This window comes from Crocodylus siamensis, chromosome 1 (genome assembly GCF_052110815.1).
Source record: "Crocodylus siamensis isolate JL-2025a chromosome 1, ASM5211081v1, whole genome shotgun sequence".
Taxonomy (NCBI): Eukaryota; Metazoa; Chordata; order Crocodylia; family Crocodylidae; genus Crocodylus; species Crocodylus siamensis.
Genome location: NC_143395.1, coordinates 303104771 through 303127780, shown reverse-complemented (window position 1 = coordinate 303127780; position 23010 = coordinate 303104771). Strand labels below are relative to the sequence as shown.

At 41.5% G+C, this 23010-nt stretch overlaps 1 protein-coding gene and 1 long non-coding RNA gene across 8 annotated transcripts in view; one reads left to right on the top strand and one right to left on the bottom strand.

Moving 5' to 3' along the window:
- LOC149874710 (uncharacterized) overlaps positions 1–23010 on the top strand; it is a 140393-nt gene that overhangs the window by 37001 nt on the left and 80382 nt on the right. Inside the window, exon 3 of one of the 2 annotated variants that reach the window (XR_016438429.1) lies at positions 4045–4214. The exons of the other annotated variant lie outside the window; for it this stretch is intronic. This is a non-coding gene — a long non-coding RNA (uncharacterized LOC149874710). Of the gene's footprint in view, positions 1–4044; positions 4215–23010 lie in introns of those variants that run through there. 2 annotated transcript variants of the gene reach the window in all.
- The window catches only part of LOC149874711 (sulfotransferase 1C1-like), a 73414-nt gene that overhangs the window by 10837 nt on the left and 39567 nt on the right, over positions 1–23010 (bottom strand). The window contains exons 1-2 of one of the 6 annotated variants that reach the window (XM_090021203.1): positions 19947–20024; positions 1447–1536 (exon numbers count right to left, since the gene is read on the bottom strand). The gene's annotated coding sequence lies outside the window, so the exon portion shown is untranslated. Of the gene's footprint in view, positions 1–1446; positions 1537–4227; positions 5867–5910; positions 6333–8523; positions 8661–9234; positions 9350–19946; positions 20025–23010 lie in introns of those variants that run through there. The other 5 variants (XM_090021222.1, XM_090021211.1, XM_090021241.1 and 2 more) reach the window with 5 other exon arrangements.

Below are 23010 nucleotides of genomic sequence, written 5' to 3'. Positions count from 1 at the left end.
CCACCACAGTCAACTGAAGGCATCTCATACAATCAAGTAATTCTTTACTAAATAAAACAGAAGAAAAGGCGTAGCCTACAAATAGGTGTTGCATTTCTCCTGAGACCAGCTGTGCCTTTATTTTGTCCTGGAAGAACAAATTTGTCTTGTAGGATTTGTGTATACACACATTACCTTTTCAATCACAGCCTTGTGAGTGGTTGAACGCACTGCTGCTTTTCAATGACGCAAGCCCAGGACAACTGTTTAGAACAGGGGGGCATGTCCAATGGCTGCTATTTTGCAGCACGGAGGGGGTGGGGTTGACTCTGGGAGATCTCAGGGTCAAAAAAACCCCATGCCTAAAAAAACTGGGACAGTGCATGTGTCAGCAGCACATACCACCCAAAATCAGAGCTTGTCTGGTTGGAGCCAAGCTCTGGCTGCTGGCGAGCTTCCCTGCTTGTGACAGTTAAAATTAAAGAAATTAATAAGCAATAAATATGTGCTTTTTAGGTTGGATTTAGGTGGGGTAATGTTAATTTCAAACCTGAAAATTCTGTGTTGCAATTTGCTTATTAAATAAACCCAAGTCTGGGTAATAACCTTTTATAATAATTTTAACACCTTTTAATCCCATACAGTAATAGCTATAAAACAAGATTATAAATAGCCCTAAGGCCAGCAAATTAGCATAAGACTAGGTATAAAAAGTCCGTGCATCAAGTAACCAACAGGAAGGAGGGAACAAGATGGAAATTGCTGTTCCAAGCCCGGACTCCAGACTCCTGGTGTGAGTGAAAATCGAATCCTGATCAAGAGACTTTCCCTGGTAATCCTTTGGACAGCGTCAGTCGGGAATGCCTGATTTCACTAAAATCACCTAGTGTGCACCTGGCATTGAGGGACTGTCAATAAGTTGCCAACCCATGTCTGTCTATTTGTTGTTTTAAACCACCCAAGAGCTAATATTCTCACAGTGCCTAGCTGGCGTGCAACAAATTAATCTATTTATCTGTTGTTATTATCTATTATTATTTACTATTAGCTTTTTAATAGTGCATTATCTGCTTATTACATTTATCTTTCTGTTAACTGTTGTGTGTGTGTAAACTGTAATAAATTTGCCATTGTTTTACTCCCAATTTTGCCTCCTCGATCCCAAACCAAACAGCCAAGTGGCTAAATTAATATACTCAGTGCCCAACTGGCCTGTGACAAAATTGGTGTCATGAACAGGATTGAGGATGGTGAGTTTGGAAGGAAAAAATGGTGCAGAGAGGGCAGAGGGGTGGACTCCGCTGTTTGCTTTGATAGAAGAGGTTATGGGGAGAGAGACACTGAGGACTGAGAGGGCAAGCCCCGACTGCGGGAAAGCCGCGGAGCCTGCACGCCGGCTCTGCTGGAGAAAAACACAGGCAGCGGCTGTAACAAGCCACTAATGAGATAATTAGCGGAGGTACTTACCTATTGTATTAGTAGACTGGGACCAGCCAGGAGACCTGGGGGATCCCCAAGATTGGGCTGTTGGACTACTTCCTCTTCCAAAGGGGGTTTCTGTAAATAATAGAAAAGAGCTGAATAAAAGCACCTGCATTATACCCAATCCAGCATGGTACTTCCCACAGTGTACTCCCTCGAATAACACCCCCTTCCTCCCTATTTCCATTAAGATCCAAGTCGTGGCAGGCGAGAATCAAGAGGCTTAGGGGGGATACCCAGCGCGGACATGCTGACATTGCAGAAGCCAAGGCTTACCAAGCTGATGAAAACTGCCAAGGCCATAGCAGTGGCCTCCGTGAAAAATAAACCCCTTGACCCCCCCAAATTGTTAAGAAAAGCCGGAGAAAGCCAGCCCAAAACTCCACAAGCAAAAATGTAGAAAGACTTTTAGCTGCCCGTTTCAATAAAATGCAAATCAATAAACTGCCCACCAATGTCTTGCAAGGGTTGTGTGCTAAACACTGTACCAAAAGGAAAAGCCCAAAAGCAAAGCCTTCTGTGCCACCAACAGTGTCACTGAAGAGATTCTCTGCCCTGAGGGCAAAATTGTCAGCATTTTCCCAGGCACATGCAGGGCTGCCAGGCTTTACCCTGCCTAATCATGTAGCCTAGGAAGTTGGCCAGCCCAACCACCAAAGAAAGGGGCCACAATGGGGGCAGTAGGAAGCTGGAGACCGGTATCTAAAGCTAATATTAACCCCTTAATTCAAATACCTAAACAAATTCAATTAAGTAAAAGTCAATTAACATGCTACTAAACACTTGTACCCAGCTATACATTTTAAACTGTGCAGAATAAAAAAAGCACAGGGAACCCCCTACCAGGTAGTAGGAGTGGGAGGCACCAAATGATCAGGACATCTAGTCCAACCCACGTTCACCTTGCCAAATAGTTCTGTAGTAACAGCAGCTGCAGTAATGCTCCGGAGAGGGCCAAATTTGCTAAGTCTAAATGTGTTGCAGGGGCAGCAGTTTATCTTTAATCAGGAAACCTGGCAGTTTAGATGTGCCACAGCCCAGGAGAGCAAGCAGGAAGGCATAATGATGGCAGTAGCCCAGTGTTCCATAACCCCACTCGCCCTGCCAGCCATGAAGGAGGTACAGCAACTAAACGCAGAATGGCTGCATCGGCAGCATGGATGTAGGCTATAAACCTATCACATTCCCTATCACCCACAAGCTAATAAACTAGTAAAATGAGCCAACAGTATCTTAAAGTGCAACCTACAAATAGCTGCTAATTCAGCCCTCAGAAACTAAACCTGCACCTGAATCGCTCAGTCAGCTGGGCCAACAATCAGCCCTGTGCTGGAGGAAGCCCCATGCAGCAAGCAATGGCACTGCTCTCCTAGCAGCCACCTGGGGCATTCACCTAACTAAAAAAAAAGCACAAAAATTAGTCAACTCCTGCATCACCTGCCAGGAAGCCAAAACCCGACTAACCCCTCCCTCAACTACCCCTTTGTCATTACCCAATAAAAAAAAATATAGCAAATTTAACAATGTAACCTTATAAACCCACTTCCCCACATGCCCCAAAAAAACAACAATATGTGTTTATAGCAGTAAAAGCAGTCACTAAAATAATATTTACCCAGGCCTCTGCCAAGACCACTGCACAGAACATCTGTGCAGCACTAAAAAACCTGTTAGCCATCTATTCACCTCCCATAAAGCTACAAAGTAACAATGGTTCACATTTTCACAACCATCTTATCTATGAGTGGGCCGCAAAACATCACGTGCTATAAACCTATCACATTCCCTATCACCCACAATCTAATAAACTAGTAAAATGAGCCAACAGTATCTTAAAGTGCAGCCTACAAATAGCTGCTAATTCAGCCCTCAAAAACTAAAACCTGCACCTGAATTGCTCAGTCAACTGGGCCAACAATCAGCCCTGTGCTGGAGGAAGCCCCATGCAGCAAGCCTTTAGTCAAAGTAAGCCCCATGAGCCAGCAGTAAAACAGCCAAAAAGTAGTTAGAAGAAACTCCAAACAAAAAAACAAATAATAATTTAGCATCCGCAGGGGGACAAATGGGAAAGGGTGCTAATAGCATGGGACATATATAACTCATAGTAAGTATCAAAGTCAAATCTATCTAATGGGAGACAAACTCCATTTTTCCATGGGCACAGCTGTAGCAGCCTCAAGCCGCTCTGGAGTCATCATCCTGCTCCAGAGCAACGCCACCACCCTCATCTAGCAATGAAAGGATAGAATGCCATCACAACGAGACTACTAGTCGTTTGCTGTTGTTTAACTAATACAAAGCATTCCCATGCTCCCGCACCCCAAATCGCACCCACTGCCAAGGCCTCAGACTCACTAGAATACTGGGAGTGCCCAGCTGCAATCAAAGAAGTGCAAAACTAGCCTCTCAGTCATCAGCAATAAATTGTAAACTGGCTAAAAAAACCCTATCAATGTTACTGTAAAACAAAGTAATTACTTAGTTTCCTCCCATATACCAAAATAAAAAAAACCAAGTATAAAACAAAAAAAAATTATTATAGTTTCTTCCAATAACCCGAGTGCTGCTATATTCTGCCTGCAGGTACGCTACCCACCCCGGGTCACAACGTAACCACTGCTGCAACCCCGCCTGCAGCTCGAAATTCTACAACCACCCGGAGCCCAAGGAAGCAACCAAAACCTCCGGCACCACTTCCATAAAAAAACAATCGCTCCAGCAGTTCCCCTGCCCAATAATACTTTAGCACAATAGTGTACAGCTCACCAAATACACCAGTCCTCCAGGTACAGCAAAATACTATGGTGGTTTAAAAACAGCTCTTATGCTGTCAAGTGGTGGTCCACAGAATGGGAGGCCAACACGTCCCATGATCCAGGTATTTTGTGGTTCCTCTGTCTAAATAAAAAAGAGCATGCTCACGAAATTAAATATACCATAGCCACATATCACCAAACAATATAAAAAAGTCTGCAGGGCGCAGCCCTGATCAGCCCCAAAAAACTAACCGAACCCATGGGGGCACCGTGCTAGAATAATTTTTGCAAAATACCCACACCATAGTCATACCTGAACAGTGTGCGTTCAAGTATGCAAATAAAAATTCACTCCAGCAAATAAACCAACCCCACTGGGAAGTTTACCAATCCCAAAAACAAAAAGGGAAATAGTTAAACACCCAAACAAAAAAACCTACGTCCGCTTTTTGCATTAAGCAAAAATGCACCCTGCTAATTCAAAAAAAGCCACCACAAATGTATCCGCTACCTTGCTTGTCTAATATCACCCCATGGTGGAGGTCCCAAACCAAAGCTCCAGTTCTCCTTAATGCCTCCTTGTTCAATACCCATATCACATTTAACCCCAAGCAATAATTTATCAAAGCAGCATTTCCTAACTGCTCTGCTGGCGCTCAATTAAAAATATGCTATGCTGGGCCTAGCCAACTGTTTTTCAACCCATAGCCCAGCCTCCAATTGCCCCCCCCAAAAAAGAATGCCCTAAACCATATGTAAAACAGGCTTAATTCAGCCATAAAAATTTAAATCATAAATAAATCTCAAAAAAACCCTAAGAAATCATAAATATACAAGACATTAGTTTTCTTACTAAAGAGGGTATAATTAATAACATAACGCTAAAATACACTAATAAATTAATTGCAACCATTCACCAAAAAATAACATAAATAAATTACCATTTAATGCATGCAGCCTTTCAAGCCAATGCTAATCAAACTTGGAGCACTGCATGTGCCCAAATACAACTTTCACTTAACCTTCACTTCTCCCAGGTGATGAGAGATCTCAAACACAAAAAATGGCCTGCTGGCTTAGAACACCATAAACTACCCCCCAATTTTAATCCAACAGTTAGTTTACCAAAACACGTAAAGCACACGATGGGAAGGGTGTAGCAAAACAAAATACTTCCTTGTCATACATGGGGTAGCAAATGGCACATAATCCACTGCCCATCACTTAACAACAGGACAGGAGGGAAAATGCATGTAAAGCTGGGGCTTACATCATCCCATTTAAAAAATTATAATCCCCCAAAACCCCAAGTATTTAACTCAATCTCCAGTGTACCCTGTAAATAACATTTTAATAAACTTAAAAACTTTATAAAAACAATAACCCAATAATTTCCCCAACACAGTTTATATAACACCCCTACCAGCAACTCCCTACATTACCCTAACTCAGCAAGTTTGTTGGGAAAGTTCTAGCTCCTTGAACTATCCCAACAGTACATTTTAAACCATCTATACCAACTATTTTGCAAAAGCTCAAAATTTTCAAAAAACATCAGCTATTTTAAATGTTGTTACCTGTCAGCTCCATGTTTTTGGGGAACCCTGACACAGGACACAGACTGTCTGACTCACAAAGAATCGCCCCCCCCTCACCTAAACAGAAACTGATTAAGATGCAGTGAGAGACTCACCTAAAACCCTCCAGATAAGGGTGACAAAAGTGCAACAAGTGCCCTAGGTCTCATTTGCATCTGAGATGGGAACAGATGACCATTCATTTACATGAGAGATGGAGAACAGAAAACCTGAAGCAGAGACTGCAGTGAATTCTGGGATCAGCAAAGCAGGGAAGCACTGGATGATGGAAAATCTGTAAAAGAAGCAGCAGTGTGTGTGCTGACACCACTTGCTTTCTTCTGGAGAGGCTGCAGGAGGAAAATCATCTCCCTTCAAGGATCGTGCTGAGAACTTTGACCTGTCAGCTTTGCAACCCGAGTGCCTTGGACTGGTGAGATCCCAGCTCTCTCTCTCTTTTTTCTTCTCTCTCTCTAAGCATAGATTTCTGAACTTGAACTGTATTAGTTAAGCTTGAGCTAAGTTTCCCCAAATACTTAGTGAAACCAGGGTATACTGTGACTGTTTGTTTGTTTTTCCTTTGCATGTCTATCACTACTAGTGTCAATATATATTTCATCTACTTAGCAATAAATAACTTTTATAGTCAAACTGGTGGTAACTGGGTATATTTTGCCTTCTTTACTTCTCTTTCCCCACTTGCTCTGTAGCAACGCCCCTCTTACCTAAGCTAAAGATCCCTGTGAAGCCTAGAAATACTGTGGGGTCTGCTCATCAAGAGCCTAAAAGATTGGGACGTGCTGAGTTCGAAACACATAAGGGGATCAGCTTGTACAGGCTGATTGACCCAGTTTGGCTCAGACGTGCCCTAATGAACTGAATGCTGGCCCATGAGGGTGTCATCTGGACACCCAGCCAGATTCAGAGGTATTCTGTTTAATTGAGTGCTTGTGTCTGACTGTGGTTATTATTGCTCTGATGAACTGATTCTTGGCATATGAGGGTGTCAGCCTGTCCATGCTGATCAACCTGGCCAGGTCAGGAGTGTCACGTTAATCTGTGTGTGTTTGTGTGTATGACTGATTTGGGGACTGGAGGAGCCCAGCCCCACTGAACTGAGTCCTGCAAGATAGCTCCACTGGGGGTGAGGGCTTGCAGAAGGGAGAGATACAGCTCCATACAGAAACACAAGTAACACAAGCAGCACATTGATAGAATTACCAAGACCCTAGCCCTAATAAATGAGCACACCCCAAAGTAGCAGGCAAATCTGGTAACAATGTCCAAGGCCAAAAAGCTATTTTAATGTAACCAAAAACCCAATTAAAAAACATCACCCTTAACGTAAGTCTTCCAAAATCCTGGGTTAAGGATGTAAACATGCCCCAACTAAAAAAATAAAGAAAATAACAGCCCACATTCAAAATTTATTCAAAAATACCCAAAAAGAAAAAGAACTTACCCTCATAGCTCAAGAGGGAGGACAAATTATTCAATATACTACTAATATTCCCCCACTGTGTAAGTAGTATAAAATAATTTATACTATACAAATATATACCTTTACTAAAACTACTCCTTTTCCTTAGTTTATAACAATAATAAATTTAATTATAAAATTAATATTATTCAATATCATATTTAAATACTATTGTTATAAAATTAAATCTAATACCCATACCAAAACAAATGTTGTTATTTCTACCAACCATATATACACCATGTAGCAAAAATCATATTTATAAGCCTTACCAAATGCTGCAAAAAAGCAAGGGGTGAATTGTGATGGCCAAAACTAAAGAAATTAATAAGCAATAAATATGTGCTTCTTAGAAGCATTTAGAACTTTTGTCTAATATAAAGCTTGTATTTTTATAACCTGTAAATGTAACTTACAACTTTTGTAAAACTAACTAAACCTCAAAAACAAAGCTATAGCTATAAAATTGACTAACCTAATCTTTCTTGTTCAAAATTTAGCCTTAATAATAATAAAAACTGAATTCAACTGCCTAGCTTATCCAGCACATTCCAGGAAAGAACATCTCAAAAAAGCATAGTCAGAAAGTTCTGAAAAGGCTGGATTTAGGCGAGGTAATGTTAATTCCAAATCTAAAAATACTATATTACAATGTACTTATTAAATGAACCCAAATCTAAATAATAACCTTTTATAATAATTTTAATACCTTTTCATCCCAAAAGTAATAGCTATAAAACAAAATTATAAATAACCCTAAAACCAACAAATTAATATAAAACTAAGTACAAAAACCGTGTGCATCAAGTAACCAACAGGAAGGAGGGAACAAAACAAAAACTGCTATTCCAAGCCCGGACTCCAAACTCCCAGTGTGAGTGAAAATCAAATCCTAATCAAAAACCCTTCCCCACTAATCCTTCGGACAGTGTCAATTAGAGACGCCTAACTTCACTAAAATCACCTAGCATTAAAAAATTGCCAATAAGTTGCCAACCCATATCTATTTATGATTTTAAACAACCCAAGAGCTAATATTCTTGCAGTGCCTAGCTAGCCTGCAACAGATTAATCTATCTGTTATTATTATTTACTATTAACTTTTTAATATTACATTATCTACTTATTACATTTATCTTTCTATTAACTACTATATGTGTGTAAACTATAATACATTTACCATTATTTTACCAATTCTACCTCCTCAACCCCAAACCAAACAACCAAGTAGCTAAAGTAATATACTCACAGTGCCCAACTGGCCTGTGACACCTGCTGCAAGGGTCACCGTGACTGTTCCATGGACATTCTGCCTGCCCACTCCATCTGGTGCTCCTGGAGGTGGGTGCACGGTGGACAGACCCGGGCTGGATAGGATCAATTGCTCCTTCCCACCACTGCTGTGCTGGGCTGGGTCAGCACCCCACACTGGTGTCAGAACCCCTGCCCCGCCCTGCGCCAGGCTTGGTCAGCAGCTCTGCCCTGCCTACCTGCAAAAGCTCACCAAACCTCCTTAAGTGGCTCTCTGTCCCAAATAATTGCCCACCCCTGGTTTAGATGCACTTTGAAATGTCTTGGGACCAATGGTTAGTACTTCTCATCCTGCAAACCTTTCTAGGGCTTGTCCTAGGATAATGGATGTGGACAGCTGAATGATCCCACTTGGTCACAGGAGAAAATGCAACGTCTGTTTGTGGCCTTAGTAACATATCTATGCCATTGCTAAACTAATCCCTGTGGCTCTCTTGTTTATCTTCCATTTTTGGACTTTTATGGAATACTCTTGCATTATACATCTCTCTGTATCACACACACTCATTTTTGCCACCTTTATTAGTTATTTTTGAGTGTTAGTGATAAATTTAGGTAATTTTGATAAAACCAAAGTGCCTGCTTGTAACACTTCTCACATACACCCGCATGGTTAAAAATAGCATATTGACTATAATCCCATACTCACAAAACAGACTGCAGAGGTGTTTTCTTGTTGTCCTTCCTTCTCTTCACTTCTAGTTTCTTTGCTTTTTATAGGGTACTGCGGTGTTAGTAAAGTTGCTGGACTCTGAGCTACAAAGCTGTGGTTGAAACCAGATAATTTTTCATATGCTGAAGAACCCTTTTCTCTGGTTTACAGGATGCAACTACAAAGAGTGTGCTGTTTTAAATCTTATATATTCCTTGATATATGTGCTGTAGTCACAGAAGTGCTATGAGAAACTGGGCAGAGTTTAAAAGTCCTATATAAACACAGGGACAAAGAGATAACAGAAGCATAGCAGCAACTAATGGATAGCGAGTTTCTCTAACTTGCACAATACACTCCTTTTTTAAATCCCCTGAGGGAAGTTTTTAAAATTATACTGTAAAATGTATTTCCTTACCTTTGACACCTTTAATACCTATAATTACTAACACTCAAACAGCTCCCGTGGCTGCTGTTTAAAATGTGTCTGCACCATAGTTCAGTCTCAAATTAAACCTTTCTTCCCCCTACTATTTAATCTAAACTGCTCCTGTACTAGCATGAAGAGAAAATAAGTTTCTTTACAACACTGACCAATAGCACCTGAAATTAATGAAGGGATTTTTGAAAAATCCAATTTAGTTTTCCCCTGGTGCAATATAGAACAGCTTATATCTTGCCCTTTAGTTAATTTGGAGATGGAAAACTAACTTTTGTTGATCATTAACTTTTACTTGCATTCAATTTCTATTCATTTCCACTTTCTGGTTGTTATTCACTAGCATGATGCTGCAATATATTGATCTCAACAAAGGTATGTTTATATGGAAGGGGAATGTTTAAATCCCCTTTTCTCTTCAACATCTGTATAAGACAATGCGAGAGACAGACGCCACAAGCTTAGCAGGCAACTCTATGACAGTGATTGTCAGCTCTCATTCTTACCTCTTGCAACCACTAAGAAATCAGAAAGTCTACAAACTAGGCTTGCTTGGATGAACAGTATGTGTCTCAAGCTGAACCCAAACAAAACTAAAGTGATGCTGGCCAGGTAGAGGAAAAGCTTTGAGAAAACTTCCTTAGACAGCGTCTTCACCTTCTAAAGGCATGTATGCCCCAATTGTAAATCCTCTTTAGCTCCTCACAAAGCTCAGAAGACTGGATAGCATTGGCATTGGAAAATGCCTTCTTTCATTCCTGTCTTATTAGGAAACTTCATTCTTTATTCTCAGGAGGGGACTTGGCCACAGTAATCAATGTATTATTCATCTCCAGGCTGGATTACTGTAATTTACTGTATCTGAAGCTGAATGTGGAGACAGTGCATGAGCTGCTACTGATGCAGAAGGTGACTACTGTACTTACTTTCTCCATGACAGGATGTCAGGGTCATGTTCTACTCCCTTTGCTGGCTACCAGTCACTGTCTCATGACAGTTAAAGGCTTTGGACCTGATTTGCAAAGGTTCAAATTCCTGCTACATCACAGGCCAGCTTTTTGTGTATGACCCACCATAGGCAGGTATGCTTCTCTTGGGCAATGGTGATCACAAAGTGGAATCTAGGGCATATCTTCACTATGGTGATGACATGGCCTGGCCAGAGTATCCTCAAGCTTGCCTTGTTCACCTGCTCCCAAAGACACATTTCAAACTCAGAAACATGCAAGTGGGGCCAGTGCTCAAGCAAGCCACAGACAGAGGTCCTTCCAGCATAATTCTAGGTTGGGAACATGTCAGCAGGAGTGGGGAGGTAAGGTGGGCTTGCAAAAGCCCCAGCCAATACATGCTGCTGCTGTGATACAGACATGCTTGAAGTGAGTGAAAACTATGATCTCTGATCTTGTCTTCAGAACCTGTTGACTTCTAAAAGAGGAAAACTCAGAGTCTGCCTGGCAAGCCACCTTCTTTTTAAAGGCCGTCTACGAAAAGAAATGGCACAACCATTCCATAAATACCAAACCTAAAAGTCAAAGGCCCCCCACTACTAGCAGACTTTTTTTTGCTAGAAAAGAAAAAGTTTTCTCCATGAAATTAACAAGGAACTTTGGTGACTACTGGTGATTTTGCATTAAGGTGTCCAGATACTACAGTAGTGGGCAGCTGCATGAAAAGTCTAAGCTAAGCTGGTAGGTGGGAATCTGGGGAATCATGGTGGAAGTACAGGATAATGACTGAACAGAACAAGCTACTGAGACAATGCCAAGAAAGCAAAGGGAGAAAACAGAGAAGGTGAAGGCAGGCAGAGGGCTGAGATGATCAGGAGAGCGGCAGATTAGAAACAAGGAACGAGCCAAAAAGTAAAACACTTAAGGAAATGTTGGCTTTTAAGCTAAGTCCTTGATATTTCTGGATCTGACGCAACAGGAATACTGGAACATATTGTTCAAAAGAGAACAAGCAAAGAATATAAGATGATCAAACTATAATATTTTTCTTTTAGCTTTCTTTCTTCTGACTTATATTTTATGTAGTGAATGTAAAAAAAAAAACTAAGCAAAATTACTACATAAGCCTTAACTTTCAGGTTGGGTATAATCACGGGGTCTTTGTTTGGGGCAGTGTACCCTGGATTTTGTTTTCATTCACACACCTGGCGGTTTGTTTTCTGGCTTTAACAGAAATCCACACCCATTCTAGTTATACAAGTACCAATAGATTGCATTAATCTCTAAGGTAAATTAGCTAAAAAGTATGTAAGCAAAGAAAAACCATAGAGCTGTTTTCTGTTTGCTAACCTGAGTAGCCTGTGAACAGAAATGTAGACCAGGTGTCCCAGAATGAAGTCAGAAAAACCTCGCTTGTTATTTTAACCCTGCTTTCCATTTATATGTTGGACAGGGGATCTCTCAAATGCCTGTGCTTTCTGGACTGTCATTGCAATCTATTGTGCCACATTAAAAGCACACATGAAAGTAGACATACCATCCTCCAAACCAGGGCGGATAGTTAACTCCAAGTTCTCAGTTATCCATCTCCTTGCTGCATACCTACTGTGGGCCTTTTCCCACATGAGCTGTTTTGTCAGTTGAAAGGAAGACAGTGGAGAATCTGGTACTGAGCTGCACAGGGAAGCACTGTAGGTATTTGGCAGCATATAGAACTGGGGCAGTCACGTTAATGACATGTGAATCTGTTCAGCAAAGGAAATGCAAGGGAACATTACCTTTATTCTCATCTTCCTTTTTTAGATCTTCCTGCAGTAAGTTCCCACTTAAAACCTTCCTGAAGCCTATGAGTCTCTCTTTTTATGCCAGGGTGAGATTGTCCTTCTGGCATAAAAGATGCCAGATCTTAACAAATTGAAAACCAGAGAGAAAAAGGAATATTGTCTTATTGGTAAGTTCATTCTTAGAACAACTCCTCCAGCAGATCAGAATGCTCCTGGCTTTGCTCAACTACACCTCCTTCCAGTTAGCTTGAAAAGCCAGTTTCCCTTTGACATACCATGGCTGGAGGTATTCTTGCAATAATATGAGACTTCCCCTCTTTTTCTGTATGTTTTAGTGACCTCCATGCCAGAGTTCCAGTTTTCCTGTGTTTTTTTTCCTTTATCCAGAATGGAAAAATACAGGTGTATAGAGAAGATCTCTGGCGGATCCAAGGGCAGTTAAGATTACTGTGAGTTTCTTTCTACCTTCACCACTTTCCATATCTGCAATTCCTGCTACTTTGTGGATATTCTAGAGGTCAGAGCCATGAGCAGGGCTATTAAGAGCCTGTTTGTTAGAGAACTTAAGTGAAGTTAAGACAAGACAAACAGCACCAAAAAGGCTGTAAATATTTGGGGGAGAGAAAGGGAGTGAGAGGGTGGGGATATTTCTGTTCTGTCAGCTACCATAATTCTAAAGTGAAAATTATGCTCCTCTTTGCTGTGTTGTTCTTCTTAGCTCTAGCTCTTTGCATCCTGGTCTTTTATTTTAATTAAATATATCGATTTTTAATTTTTTAACTTGACAGGCTGCAATGAGGAATATCTCTGAACTGACATATATATATTCTGAATACCATATTTAGCTTTTTATTTTGCTAAATTACTGGTATCACTGACTGACCTGTGCATTTCCTTTTATGTAGGTCTACAAGTAATAATTGTACTAATATATTTTTTGGCAGGATTCCATTTTATTAATTAAAAGGAAACCTTGATGTTTGGCTGTTAGACCTCATTATTCTCAGTTTCTTACTGAGAGTTGTAGGGACCAGAGGGAGAAATGTACTGTGCAAGAAGGGATATAGATAGCTACAACCAAAGTAAAAAAAACTCTTTCTTGCTATTATACTAAGTCCTTCTTTAGAAACAGATTATATAAATGTTCCTTGACCAAGACTGGTAGTTCAGTTACATCAGTGAAAATGGAAAATAGTTAACTGACATGCTTGTAATTAATAGGGGATTTCATTGCATTTGAATTTCTTATTTTTCTTGACATAATCATCTCTAGGAGTAAATTCAGAAAAATGTAGAGGCACTGTAGGAATATGAAGGCAAGTTATTAAAAAAATGCTTGTTTTTATTTATACGGGAGCAAAACTGATGGAGAATCCAGGTAGTAAATTTTATGTCATTCTTATATTTGTATGGAAATTAGTTATCATCTAATTTTCATAAAATTATGCTTACCTATACATCTTTGTATGGGCTAAAGAACTACAGTTGGTTTAAAATCTGTAGGCAATATATTAAAATATTAAAATGAAATTTTCAGGCATAACACTTACTGTTTATATTACATTTATGTAAAGCCAAGGTCTTAGTCTGGTAAAGAGATCATAATCTTTATATTCTGAAGTACATTAGCAAGGTATATGCAATTAAGCTTTGAAATGTAAAACTGACTACTTAAATGCAAATTCTAGTAAGCTTATATTGTAAATCCTTTCTTCCTAGAGCATGTGGATAGCTGTATTTTAAATACTTCCTTGTCTTTGTGATCCAGAAACATATGGACTCTGAGGACACAATACATAAGTGCAGTAAGATATGATCATGACTCAGTCATGAGACTTGAATGACCTGAAACTTTAGAAGGAATTGTACAGAAATGGAAAGGAGGTCAAATTGCTAAGCACGAGTGTAAGAGAAGAGTACAAACATGTCAAAATCAGAAAGGCTGAGGCATATAAGGAGGTACAACCAGCAAAGGACTTGAAAGGTAATAACACACATTCTGAAAGTAAATCAGTAGTAGAAGAAAACTAAGAAAAGAGTTGATCTACTGCTTAAATGAGGGGGCAAGCTAATAACAGATGACACCAAAAGATTCACGTGTGGAATGCCTTTTTTTCTGCTGAAGTCTTCATTTAATCTTTACTTAAAACAGTAACAATGAGCAGATTCCAACACAATTAGTAAGGTGAGAACAGGGAAAGAATAGGTACGTTTTCAAATTGGCTAAGCCTAAATAAATCCCTTCCATCTCTGCTTTTCTATGAATCTATAATTGTGTAACATTTATCTTAGAATACTCAAGGAATACCCTGAAGCAATTTCAGAGCTCCTAGCAGTTGTCTTTGAGAATTCATGGAGGAAAAAAGCAAACATAGGCCCAGATCCTATTGTGCATCCAAGGGCTTATCTATACTGTGATAGCGGCATATCTAGGGAAGAAAAGGGCTGAGCATGATTCACCCCAGTTAAAACCACTGACTCACTGTAGAACTGGACATTTTTACTGCTGGGGCTTCTGTTAGCCAGAGGTCAAGAGTTTGAGAAGAGGCACTAGGAAAGAGCTTGGAGCAACCTCCCTAGTAGACTACTGGCTCTAGAGTGTTCAGTTCCATCTTTTCTGGGGTCAGCTGCTGATTTGGTATAGAAAAGCCCTAGGAAAACTCAGACTCGGGTCCTGCTAAGCTCAAAATAACAGATCTGGGCTCAGGGTGTGATCTGACACCACTCAGGAAGACGCATAGTGTTCCTATTCACTAGAGAAGGTGCTCCGAACTGTGAATTAGCACAGGCTGTGCACAGTCTGAAGATACAGGCAGCATCTTGGGATACATCCTTAGGAATGACATACTCCTTGCCCGTCATGCACTGGGTTAAAGGAAGAAGGCAAACAATGTCCCCTTTTTAGAAGCAGCTTTAGAACATGAAAGGGCTTTCCTTTGCATAAAGCACAAGGACAGGAAGCCCTCCGAGCACTTTCCTCACCACCTCTGAAAACATGACTTGAGTGCTCTGCAGCAACTGATGACAGGGACTCAGCCACAACCTGGGTGGGAACTTGGAAGACTTATTTGCACTGACCAAAAACACTCATTGCTATGACAATAGAGGCTGGGGTACACCCAGTCCACTGGGAAAGCGTAACACTGCAGGGGATGGCAGATCCATTACTGTAATCTTGCAAGACTCTGCTTCATCCCAGCGTGCTGTGAGACCCAGCCAGAGGATGTTCTCCCAGAGGTGCCACTTAATCACATCATACATAACATCAAAGATGCCCAGTATCACATGACAGACAAATGACAATGGCTCTATGCTGTAAAGCTATCCAAGAGCCTAGGGTGTCAGTGCCTCTTTAGAGAATGGAAAAGGAGAGTTTCTGTCTACAGGAGAGAATCTGGCTTGCAGTTTCACTGAGGCTGGTGTAGCACTTGCAGGACATGCTACTGGAAATATATGTGGTTCTTTCAGAACATTGTTGGAAGTGGGTGATAGCTGCTCTATAAAGATTTCTGCAGTGAGGCATAGACTACTACAGCCAAGCACAGTAGTCCTGAGAATCAGGGCTTCAAAATCCACTATCCAGTTAATCCACTCCCTCCCAGCTTGATCCTTCCTGCACCTTGCCTTCCATGGCTCAAAAGAGGGTTACTGAAGTCACTTCCTTGCCTGCCTCCTTGTGTCAGCCATAGCAGGCACATGGCCAGCCTGCCTCAAAGAGGCACCCCAAAAGCTGGCACACATAGTGCTGCATGGAGGCACCCACAAGTCCCATGTTACAGACTGCACCCCAGCTGCAAAGACTCTGGGAGCCACTGAACCTCACAGGTGGGTTTGAGTGTCCCTTGGGACTGGTGAGGGAAGGAGGTCACATGCTCAGAGCCACAAATCCAAATAAGGAATAACAGGGTAGGCAGCAGTTCTGCAGAAAAGGTCATAGTAGATCACAGCCTGAACTTCAGTTCATGTCATACTGCTGTAAAAATAGCAAGCATCATTGTGGGATGTATGAACAGAAGTAACATATGTAAGATATGTGAAGTCATCCTTCCATTCTACTCAGCACTGGCTGAGACTTAGCTGTTCAGTCTTGGGCACCGCAATTCAAGAAAAACCTGAACCAAATTTGAAGCTCTCAGGAGTAGAGAGAAAAAATGATCAGACGTCAGGAGAACAGTTTAGGACAGAGGCAGGCATATGTGGCCCAGGTGGCTTCAGCAGTGTGGCAGTGGCAGGGGACTTTCTCTGTCCTTATGCTGGGACCAGGCAACTGGGAGCTGTACCCACACTGCCACCAGTTCTCTCAGCCCCCTGTTCCCTGTCTGTAATGTAAGAATACCCTCTAGGGCTGGGTAGCTGCAAACTGTGTCTGCTCTCTTTCCATTTCTCCCTACTTCCCTTGTAGACCTCCCCCCCCACCTCCTACCTGCAGCACAGGTGCAGCTTCAAGCTGCCCATCCCCAGCACAACTCCCCCCCTGCTAGAAGCTGAGCCTACTGGGCAGCCTAGGAGGGTGAGGACAAGCAGCAGCAGTGTGGCTACAGCTGGAAGCTGCCTGGCTCCAGCACAGCTTCTTGCTGCCTGGTTGCAGTGCAGGCATGGGTGTGCGCACAGGTAAAGCCCTCCAGCTGGATCCAGTGCTCTGTAGACCAGATATGGCCCACAGGCTGTATGTGACCAACTTATGATCCAGGAGGAAAGATTGAAAGAACTTGCTTAGTCTACAGAAGAAAAGTCTGAGGAGAGACAAGATAACAGTCTTCAAGTATGGAAAAGTCTGTTACAAAGCAGATGCTATAAATTGTACTCAAGGTTCACTTAGATAGAAAAAGAAGAGGCTTAAAATGCAACAAGAGAGATTTAGTTACAACCTCTGGAACAGAGCATCTAGGGACGATATAGAATCTCCATTACCAAGGGTTTTGAAAAATAGGTTAGACAAAGTCAAGAATCCTGTCTCCAGGCAGGATAGAGTAAATTACTTCTTGAGATTCCTTCTACCTTTATTTTTTTAATGATAATATGCAGATTTAGATTTCATTTTCAAACTGGAGTATCCAAGGTTAGGGTTCTAAATTCATTTTCAGGTTCCTAAGTAAAAGTGTCTTCCTTTGACTCTGAATTAAAAAGCAACGGACCTCTGAGATGAAATGAAGCACAGGGAAGCTAACCAACAATACTTTTTACAACAATTTTGAAAACATATTTTCCAGTTTGTTATTAAAATTTTGTTCCTTAGAAACTTCCTGGCCATCTGAAAAAGTTCTTTTTATATTTTCCTCATCTAATGAACCTGTAAAAGCATGCATGATTTGCCCTAACTAAAACCCTTCAAATGGAAAAGAAAATGGCTCAGGGACAGAGGTGCTAGTCTAGAACCTGGGATACTTGGGTTCACTTCCCTATCCTGCTACTGACAGTCTGTGTAACCTTAAGCCAATAACTTAATTTTCTTCTGTAGGACCTATGGAGGAAGTGTGTCATTGTAGGTACCAACTGATTACTTGTAATTTGCAATTCCTTTATTGACACCAAGGTTACCTGGTAACCTGAAACATGACATGGAATTAATTAAGCTCAAAATGTATATGTTCCATTTTACCCTCATTTGGACCTAGGTGTTAGAGTGCACGTTACTAAAGAACATATGCTCTATTATCTGTATAATAGCATCATTAATACTGGCCTAATTCATTAATTAATAAATAGGTTGTGTCCAATTTTCCCATAAAGGCCATTTTAAGTATAATCCCTCACGTGAGGGGGTGCAGGTGTGTGGCTGTAGTGACTCAGTTTCCCCAACAGTACAGCAGTTTAACAGCAGAGTATAAATAAGTCGTATTTATTTGTACACGTGCAGCCTGCAATATAACCATGAAACCCTGCATAGAAACCTGGTAACAAAATTATCCCTTTAAAAGGTGCAATTTAAAACTCCAAGTCCAAACAGTCCCACAATGACCTTTTGGGGTTAGAAGTTTCTCTCTGTGTACAGCCTAAGCTGTCCCAGATGGGATAAGGACTTCTACAACACAAGTACTTTTACAATCACACTGACTACACTAACTTCTGCAGCCTTTTCAGAGCAGCTCACTCAGGTCCCACTCTGTAGCAGTAGTCATCTTCTCTCCCTGCTGCAGTCTCCTCTATGGGGAAGTTGATCCTTCTTCCAGCTGTACTCAGACCAAACTTCTCCACAATCTCCCTAGGGTCTCTATCAATGGTGTTTGGAGCACATCAACGAGCAAGGGCTCTCCCCTGCTCCATCCACACTGCTATGGGCAAAAGGCCACCATGTTACAGCTTCATTCTCCCCCTTTCCTGCACTTCTGCTAGCTCTCAAAGCAGCCTGGAAGCTGTTGATCAAACCATTGTCCTGTTTTTTATTTTCATGGGCTTTACATAACCCCACCTACTCCATCTCTTATTGGCTGGTGGCATCTTGTTGGCAGGTCCTGAGGCAGGTTGGGGGTCATAGTCCAATCCAGCTCCCTGGGTCTGGTCTTCTTGGGCTTGGAATGGCCACGTTCCTCTCTGCTTAACACTTCTCAACCCAAGGGTGGAGGTTACATAAGATACATTTATACATAACTAAACTAAATACTAAGTAAAATAGTAAGAGTAAGGGTGACGGATGGAGTGATAAAATTCAGCAAAGCACTTGAGCACATGCTGAAGTCCATTTCTATTCAGTAAAGCACTTTTACCCCATTAACTTTCACTTTGTGGAGATTTCTTTACTTAAGGATCCTTCTCTTCTGCTGATTTTCCTATTGGAACCATTTTCCTATGGTTTATATAAAACTGACTAGGCGTTGCATGTGTTGGAGGCACAGCTACATTAATATACAATGTTGGTACTGTGAGCATGAATCTTCAGGTGAAAAAGTAGATTTGGACTCCTGCAGCTTTTCCTAGTACTTTTGGAAAGACGATATGAAGATGACGTGCACCAGCATCTCACCTTTGGTTTTGAGTATTGTTTCTGGGAATTCGTTTGTAAAAATAATAGGTCAGGCATACAGTAGGCAGGATAAAAAAAGAATTAGTCAATTAGATCTGATTTAGAACCATGGGGGACAAAATAGAAAATTCTAATAAACATTTACAGATTTTGGTGCCATTGCTCAGATGACATAGTAGTCACTTATAAAAAAAACTATAGGCCATAAGAACCCTCATGAAGTTAGACTGTGGGATGCAAGGTGGGAGGAAAGTCACCATTATTTATAATCCTGTAAAGTATTAAAACTATGTTCAGCTAGTGACAGTAACATTAAAAACCCAGTGATTAGACACAGTCATAGACTATTTGGACTACAAAGCATACAGAATATTGAACATGCAGACAACACCAGAGGTGCATCAATATAGCAAAGAGACTGTTACTGCAGGTCCAATCCCATTTCCTACTGAAGTTTCCCCCCTTGATTTGACTTGTGGTTAGAAGTGATCAATGAAACCATTCCAGTCACTACTTGAAAGCTTTATCAGGACACACAATAGCAAAGACTTATTGGTACTAATAAAGACAATGCTTACATAGCCTTGGATTCAGGAAGAGCAGGTCTGCTTTCCTGGGCAGTCTCACTAAGTTGTTTTTTTCTGCTGGGCTTTAGGAAAGGCCCAATTTGTCACTGGCCCCAGGCCCAATACTTATAGATGGTTGATTTGACATGCTAATTATTGATCTCTGATCGGTTTTATTTAAATTTCTTTGTTTCACTTGGATTTTTTAAACTGGATGGAACCAGATTTTAGTGGCTCTGGGAAAGGGGTCAAGGGATCACCTTAGCTAAAGCTCTTTTTTTTAAGGTCATCTGACTTGTCTATTAATCATCTGGTAATCTTTAATCAAGAACTTGTTAATCAATTGAAATTTATATTTTTGAGATAGCAGAAGAAAAGGTTTCTTATCTCCCATTATGGCTTGCCCTTTGGTCTTGGTCAGTTATTTATTAACTATGGCCTGTGGCCTGACAAGGCTGCTTTGCTCTTTCCATCTTCAAGGCTGCCTTTGTGACTATAATCATTTGAAACTGTTAACAAAAATAGCTTTATTATAGCAAAATAACTAGTAATATATTTGGTCACCTTAGTTATTAATGTTCTAGTGTGCGATTGTAATACAGAGTATTTAGGATACAGGCCCTTAGCTTGCTGTTCATTCATATGTTTTCAGCTTTCAGTCAGGTTCCCTGAAAATAGCTAAGCCTGACATCCACACTTTCCCTGCAATTTGGTTAAGCTTTGGATGGTTTGATATGTTTGATCTAGTTATAGTGCTGTTTGTCACCCATAGCATTGCACAGACCAATTCAAGGTCTACAGAGTTAATGGCAAAAATTCCATTGACATTAATGGGAGCAGCATTAAGCATTAACTGGATATCCTGGGAAAATAACATAACTAGAATATCTGATTTATAATTAAATAGATTGATGGTATTTATAAAGACACAGTGAAAGAGTATTCCATTACATAAGTTGCTTATGAATCTCACAATAAAAACCTTTTGACCACTGTTTAATGTCATAGGAATGATGCATACAGGCTGCCCCTCACCCATTTGCTTTTCTTACATACAGTACCATAAAACTCCGGAATATATAGTTTTTATGAGGCTAAAGTTCTAGAAGGAATAGTGCTGCAAATGATTTGTAGGAAACAAATTTTAAACACCAGTATGAACTCAGCTTTACAAAAGGAGGTAATTTGCTAGGTGTTTCCTTTTTACGATCTGCTTTTCAAACAGGCAGAGTGACTTGCTTAATGCTTAGGGTGACCATACATCCCGGTTTGGCTGGGACACTTCTGGATTCCATAGGTTAGTCCTGGCCAGTTGGTCAGAAGTCCCGGGCTACAGCCCAGTGGAGAGATGAAGCAGCATGGTATGTCAGGCAGGCACCAATGCTGCTGTGTGTAAGCAAGGACATGTCACATGTGGGTAGGGTAGCCCTTGCCCCAGTTTTTCCACCCTTCTCCTGCACAGCATCAATGGTGCCTGCCTGGCCATCTGCCTGGTACACCATGTTACTCTGCCTCCCTGCCAGACTTGGACTCCAGCCCAGGACTTTTGACCAATTGGCCAGGACTGGCCTACAGAATCCAAGAGTGTCCTGGCCAAAATGGGTTGTATGGTCTCCCTATCAATACCAGGCACCAATCAGTGGTGCAGAAAGCCACACCATGGGCTTTTATGTTTCAAAATATTTTTTATTCTAAAGAGTAGCAGGGTGGATGAATGATAGAGTAACAAGGAATAAAGTCCAGCTGATCCAGAACCCTGACATTAACTAATCCTGGACCCAGCTCTGCAAAGGGTTTTGCCCAAGCAGGCCCATACAGACCTCTGTAGCACTTGATAAAGGGTCTGTGCAGATGGATCTCAGGCAGAGTGAGGACCTCTATCTCCTCATGCTTCTCGTTAGCCATGACTTGCTACCAGCATTCCCAGTTTGTTCATGGGGGTCCTGATTCTATACAAAGCTGTGCTCAAAGGCACTGGAAAGCAAAATCTGTAGCATATCAGCTGAAACTCCTTGATCCCTCTTGCATGACCCTGTTATAAGTCAGAGGAGCATAAAGTCTACTCTGACTCCCGTCGCTGGCATTAAGACTATAATGGGGCCTTATACTACAGGAAGACCTGACATAGTCAAGTTCTGCTTTGCCATGCACTTCCCATATAACTCCACCCCCAACCTGTTCCTGATACACTCCTGTCTTCCATCCAGCTCCATCCTGATGTAAGGGAATGGTTGGCACAAATGATAGTCTTCCTCTAGAGCAGTAGTTCTCAAACGTTTTAGACTCAAGGGCCCTCTTGGAAAATGCCAGCTCTTAGCTTTCACTCATTCCTTGGCTACAGAGAAATAATAGAGACATTCTTCTGTTGCAAAGTACTTGGAAGATCACAACAGGTCAGAATATTTGATCCTATTAATTCCTATTCAAAATCTCTGGGTGTATCTTGTGAATCACATGTAGGTGTTTGCACACTTAACAGGGCCGTGCAAAGCTTTGGACCCTGATTCGACTCAGCGGAGATATGGCCCAATTCAGTGGCTGAATCTTCAAATCCAAATTGAATCAGAGGACACTTTAATCTTTCTGAATCTAATTGGAACCTTCCGAATCAGTTTTGAGAGATTTGGCAAGATGTGGCAGTTTGGACATTGACACAGCTTTAAATGTTTTTTCTACGTACCTCAAAGTAGCAGGTGGCTTGTGAATGCTATGATGCTGGAACGCATGGAGTGTCCCACAGAAGCACGAGGGGCTCCCCAGCATGCTTGGCAGCTCACTTCTGGGTCCGCCAGGGAGCGTGCAGGGGCCTTCCCCAGTGCCCCCTGGCTCAGCGACTGGCGCCTTCTGGCTCTGAGGGGGGCACCCAGGGTCCCCCGTGGCTGATCACTGTACCAGGGATGCATGGGGGGGCCCAAAGTGTGCTCCCCAGTGGACCCGAAAGTGGACCGGAGGTAGTTCTGGTCCACTTCCAGGTTTACTGCCGAGCATGTGGGGGGCCCCCCACACTCTTGTGGGACTCTCCGTCTGCCCCAGCATCGCAGTGTTCATGAGCTATGCTGGTACCTTGAGGTATGTA